Source organism: Podarcis muralis, chromosome 10 (assembly GCF_964188315.1).
Source record: "Podarcis muralis chromosome 10, rPodMur119.hap1.1, whole genome shotgun sequence".
Lineage (NCBI taxonomy): Eukaryota > Metazoa > Chordata > Lepidosauria > Squamata > Lacertidae > Podarcis > Podarcis muralis.
The window spans coordinates 43,097,874-43,103,822 of record NC_135664.1 but is presented as its reverse complement, the minus strand read 5'-3'; positions in this window follow the sequence as shown (position 1 = coordinate 43,103,822).

Genomic DNA, 5,949 nt, shown 5'->3' with positions numbered 1-5,949 from the left:
CAGTTATTCTGATTTGTTTTCAGGGGTGTTAGATGATGTCAGCTATTTAATTGAGCATTCATTCTGATTTATTTCTGGCTCCGCCTGCACTATACAGTATCATACAACTTTAAACAGCCATGACTTCCCCAAAAATTAATTATGGGAAGTGTAATTTGTTAACCACCCAAAAGACTGAGTTGGTTGAGAGTTGTTTGGAGACTCCTGTTCCTCTCACAGAGCTACAGTGGTTTAACCATCAGTCCCTATTCTCAAGGAACTCTGGAAATTATAGCTCTATGAGGGAAAAGGGGTCTTCAAACAACTCTCAACCAATCCAGTCTTCTGGGGAAGCAGGTTGATCAACCTGAATTTGTCAGTATGTGATTGGATCCCACCCTGAAATAGTAATAGTTTGGAAGTACCCATAGCCTGAATATCTGAGCATAGACTTGGGCACCATCCATATTTTGTCTTTTATTTGGGATCTCCTGGATGCCACCCCTCAGATGTAATATTCAGCACAAATAATCTTAGAATCTTAGAATATATATCAATTTATTCTTCAAGCCGACATACACTGATTAAGGCAGGTTTCTGCTAGCTACAGCAGGCAAGGTTATCTGGGTCTAGATTCAAATCTGTAGAGTTCTATCTAATAATAATAATAATAATAATAATAATAATAATAATAATAATAATGTACTGTCTGCAATTCCTGTCTAGCAAAAGGACTCATTGTCATTGTACTATTTATAGAAGTTACTAAGAGATCCATATATAGCATTATTATCTTAATTCCAAGGTGGGAGAAAGAATTAAAGGACTATCCTCTACAACATACATGAATATAAAATACTGCAATCAGTAATTTCCAGCCATATACATCACCAGTAAAAAATGTTACGCTGGATTCAACTTAAGTTAGTCATGACTAACTTGACCCATTGATTTCAAGGATCCTACTCTAAGTGTGGATTCAACCAACCATCATGGAAGCATCTAATCAAATATACAACTTACAGATATGTTCAGATGTGCCTTATGTTCTGAACTATCCTCCGTTACGTTCCATTTATATTCAACATATAATACATCGGCTAAGAAGAATCTATTGGCTTCCGTAATAATTGTTCATTAGGGCACTGGTGAAAGGACAACTGATTTAGTGTGTTACAAAAACAAGATTTTCAGAGTTTAAACATGAGAGAGAGAGAGAGAGAGAGAGAGAGAGAGAGAGAGAGAGACAGAGAATATGGATATGTAGGTTTCTTGAATGGCAAAAATATTTTTAAAGCAGGATAAAATGACTAAAATAAATACTTTTTTTTTCTTTTCAAAATTATCCTTGGAACCTAATACATAGGTAGTCCAAAAATACCCCAACAAATAAAAAAATCTGAAAATGGGATTACTCAAAATGAATGACTCAGAGTACACCGTAACATAGCTAAGGTGCTTTCAGACCAGAAACCTAAAAGATGGCACACATGTAGCTCAAGACATGGTGATTACTAGAAAACTCTGAAAATGGAACATTTTTACACCTGGGGCAAGTTGACCTCATAACAGAGTCAGTGTACCAAGACAGAACATGTCAAGGTGAACATTAGGTGTTTTGTTTGCATTTTCAAACTCTATCTTGGCAGAGTTGAAGCAGGGAGCTTCTATCTATGCTTGTAGAACACAAGATGCATTTACTAGTATGTATAGTAAGACAAATGAACTTGTACTATAATTAATACTTCATCCAGCATTCAAAACCTTTTTTTAGACTACTGATCCAACCTAGGGAACTTGAATGTACAAACTCTCTGAACAAAAGCTCCTGTATTCTGCTCAACAACCCTACACACTGTAGCACCTGAAAAGGTTCGTTCACTGTACAAAGTCTGTGTGGGGCTGCCCTGAAACATGTTCAGAAGCTTTGAACTGGTATGGAATGTCATGGTGAGAGTTCTAACTGAACCCACTGCATGGAGCAAATGATATTTGCTTCCACCTCCAGTTCCAAGTGCTGGTATTCTCTTTAAAGTTCAAAGCAATCTTTGGACCAGGATATATTCAGGATTCAAGCTTACCTGCACCTTTGATCCACATCACCTCATCTTTGAAGGTTAATTGGGTAGATACTCAGGAATAGGTCTTTATTGCCATTGCACCCAGGCTCTGAAACTAAAATTATTCCCCTAGGTCCCTCACTTCGGGCCTCCTATCCCTGTGTAAACACTTTTCTTTTGTTCTGGGGGGCTTTGAGGGGTGGGCTATAGTTTGCTTGATGCGTTTGCTTTGCGGCTTTCATTCTTATTATTTTATGCTGTCTCACTTTGCAGTTGATTGTTTTATGCCAGTTCTATATTTATTGTTGGCCACTTTGGACGTTCACCTCAAACAGCAAAGGATTCCATAAGTGCTCTAAAAATAAATAAATCACTGTCATCTGAAACATTTGGCCATCACCACCTTCTTCTGCCTGCCCCAGTCCACTTAAGAAAAAGCTTCTTTCCTTTACTTCCTTGCCTGCGCATATGGAATTTTAAGTTAAACTAAATTCATTCACCTAACTATTCTGCTGCTGAATTGAGCTTGGACCTTCAAGGGTTCAACTCCACCGAAGCTGAGTGCCTTTCTTAAACATGATGTGTTGAATCCGTGTTCCCCCTTCCCCAGGCATCCTCATAACCCAGCAAAACCACTGCTGTAATTGATAGGAAAGGGAGTTTTCTAATCTGGCAGTCCCTTTTCTTGAGCAGATACATGAGAATGGGAGGAATTATGCAATACATCACTGCGTTTTTTACCTGACCATCAGTCTATGCACAGGTTTTGTCTCTCTCACTGGAAGGCAGCAGCAGATTGGCTTCCTATTGAGAACATTTTTGTTGATCTCCATTAAGGATAAGAGTGAAAACTGAAAATAGTAGCTTTCTAGATACCTGCTTTGGCAAAAGGAGTATACACTCCTCGTTACTTCCACACCGGATTGTTGGATTGGTACACCAATGTTTTTCCAGAGAGAACATAACCATTTACTAACAATCTAGTCTCTATCACTATCATGTTTGTGGTATTACATTATTTTTTATTTTAAAAGAATAGTTGTTTTGCTCGTTATTTTCTAATTGGAGAAAGCCCTCGTGTTGGGCTCATTTCATGATGCATGAGCTGCTGTTTCTTTTTGCTTAAAAAGCTGGAGGGAGGGGCAGAGGCATTTTGTCCTTTCAAAATAAGCTCTCCACTGGCTTCTAATAGGCTTTGACTTGCCTGAACAGAGAAGGAATTAAGTTCCTCCTGTGAAAAAGGCCTCCCCTTACTGAAGACCAATTAAATGGGATCTAAATTCTAAAATTAGATGAAAACATTTTAGACAAAAATGCTAGCATGCAGTCATCTAGGTAACGGTGTGATTTCATTGCTAGGACCTCCCATTATATCATGTTTCGCTGCAGTTTCTTGTGTTGAAAGCTCATTTATAGCTTGCCTTCGTATCCGATTACATCTCTCACTGAAATCTAAACAACTTTCCGGCATCCTCCACCTTGAATCCTGAAAGCACTCAGTCATTATTTAGTTCAGAAGAATAAGCATAAGCGTAATGGTAATGATAATGATGATGATGCTTGACTGAAGCTGGCTTGAAGGGGTCCTAAATTTGACCCCTGACATTTAGGGGAGACCCCTCCCTGGAGCACAGCTGCCAGTCAGTATAGACTTAGCAACATGGACAATGCTAGGCCATGACACTATAGTTTCCTTTGTCCCTCGCTTTCCAAAGTGCATTCCATATAATATAGAAACACTGTTTGCAAAATCCAGCTTTCTTCTGGAGTGCCAAACCACACCATAATGAAGCTGGAACGTCCAAACCCCTAGGGCTATAACAAGTTCCCAGGATCTGAAAAGATGGATCTAAGCAAAAAAAAAAACAGGCGACTGTCAGTGAAACCCTGGGGATAGAACATTTCCAACAGTCTATGTGTTAAGACAGCCTCCTTCCTATGCCTAATGGAGCAAAAACACAAGTAATAATTTGTGATTAAACTGGTCAAGGGCACAACGTCCATTGTCTTCAGTATCTTCTGCTGGAAATACATTGGCAAGCAGGAAACTCCCCCAACCTGAACGAAGTAGCTTACTTATTTATTTTATTGTTACATTTCTAGCCCTCTGCAAGGAAGTCAAGGAGCTCCCCCTCCCCATTTTATGCTCACAACAGCCCTACAAGGAAGATTAGGCTAAGAGATGGTGTCTGGCCTAAGGTCACCCAGTGAGTTTTGCAGCTGAGTGGGGATTTGAACCCTGGTCTCCCAGGTCCTGGTCCTAATGCACAGGTGCATTAAAATGCAAATCAATGTGCGAAAGATTAGGGGAGGGGTAAGCAGGACAGCTAAATCTACATTGCTCAGAGATATTTGTGAAAGGTGTTGCCGGAGGAAATTGCAGCTAACCTTTGTACACACAGACATTTGACCATATGGATTTCCCCCCCGCTGTAAGAACCATCCTGGACAGGGGCCAGGCCAGAGAGCCAGGGAGGCAGACAAGCACAGAGAGAAGCCATCATAAGGAAGGAAAAGAAAAACCTCAAGTACAACTGTGGGTACTTGTGATCTGCTCTGCCCAGTGCTGCAAAACTGAAGAGCAGGCACAGCCTGGTCCATCTTGATTCTCCGCTACTGAAGTGAAAGGACTGGCCACCTGCCATAGGGACATAGGAACAGTGGCGGACCTTGGAGTCTCAGATTTCAGTGGCACACTCTGTGACACCAAAATCCACCACCCTACCCTGCCTCACGCCTTCCACTGGACTTCATAGCTGTGGCACCTGCTGTGGCATTCAAGAAGTTCTGCACCTGGTGCAACCGAACCAGTCACGGTCCCCTAGATCTGCCTTTGATAGGAAGTGGCCTAATACCAAAACAGACCATGGGTTCAGTTGCCACTATTCATGATAGCCATGTTCTGCTTCCAGTTTGGTGGCAGTAGGTCTCCAAATACCAGTGGGCTAGGAATAAGACATGGGGAAGGGTTCTGCTGGTGGACTTCCCATAGGCATCTGGTTGGCCAGAAAGGGGAACAGAACGTTGGACTAGATGTTCAGCCTGATCCAGCAGGGCACTTTTCATTTTCTTACACTGACTGGCAGCAGCAGCCCTTCATGGTTTCAGGCAGGAGACCCATTCCCAGCCCTTCCTGGAGACACCAGGGGTTTCATCCAGAACCTTCTGCATGCAAGGCATGTGCTACAGCTCTTCCACAGTGGTGCTGCGAGACTTGACAACATGCCTTCCAGGATCCCACCACCAGTACCAAACTCATCCCTGCCCTCCATTGTCCAAGTGACTTTGGGCCCCATGTGAGACCCACAGGCACTCTGGCGATTTAAAGATGTATGGTGGTATGGCTTGTCAAGAACTTCATTCTGGAAGCAGTACACCTACTGTGAATAGTTTAACATCAACGCTATACAAGACAGACGACATGGGGACTACAGTGGTAGCTCTGGTTACAAACTTAATTTGTTCTGGAGGTCCGTTTTTATCCTGAAACTGATATTAACCTGAGGTACCACATTACCTAATGGGGCCTCCTGCTGCCACCGCCACGTGATTTCTGTTCTCATCCTGAGGTAAAGTTCTTAACCCAAGTTACTACTTCTGTGTTAGTGGAGTCTGTAACCTGAAGTGTTTGTAACCCGAGGTATTTGTAACCTGAGGTACCACTGTGGCAGCTTCATTTGGGGGGCTCTCTAGGGGTTGTGGGGCCTTAGGCCTATGGCCAACAGACTAAATCTAGCAGCCCCACACCTGCCCAACCCAGAGGGCATCACACAATTTACACAAGACAGATATAATTCACTTTCTTTGTGGTTCTATGTGGTTTGGCTGCTTACTGCTAAATGTGTAATGCTAATGTGCTGAAACAAACTGATTAATGAATGAACTTTTGGCCAAGCATTGTGTGGTTTTG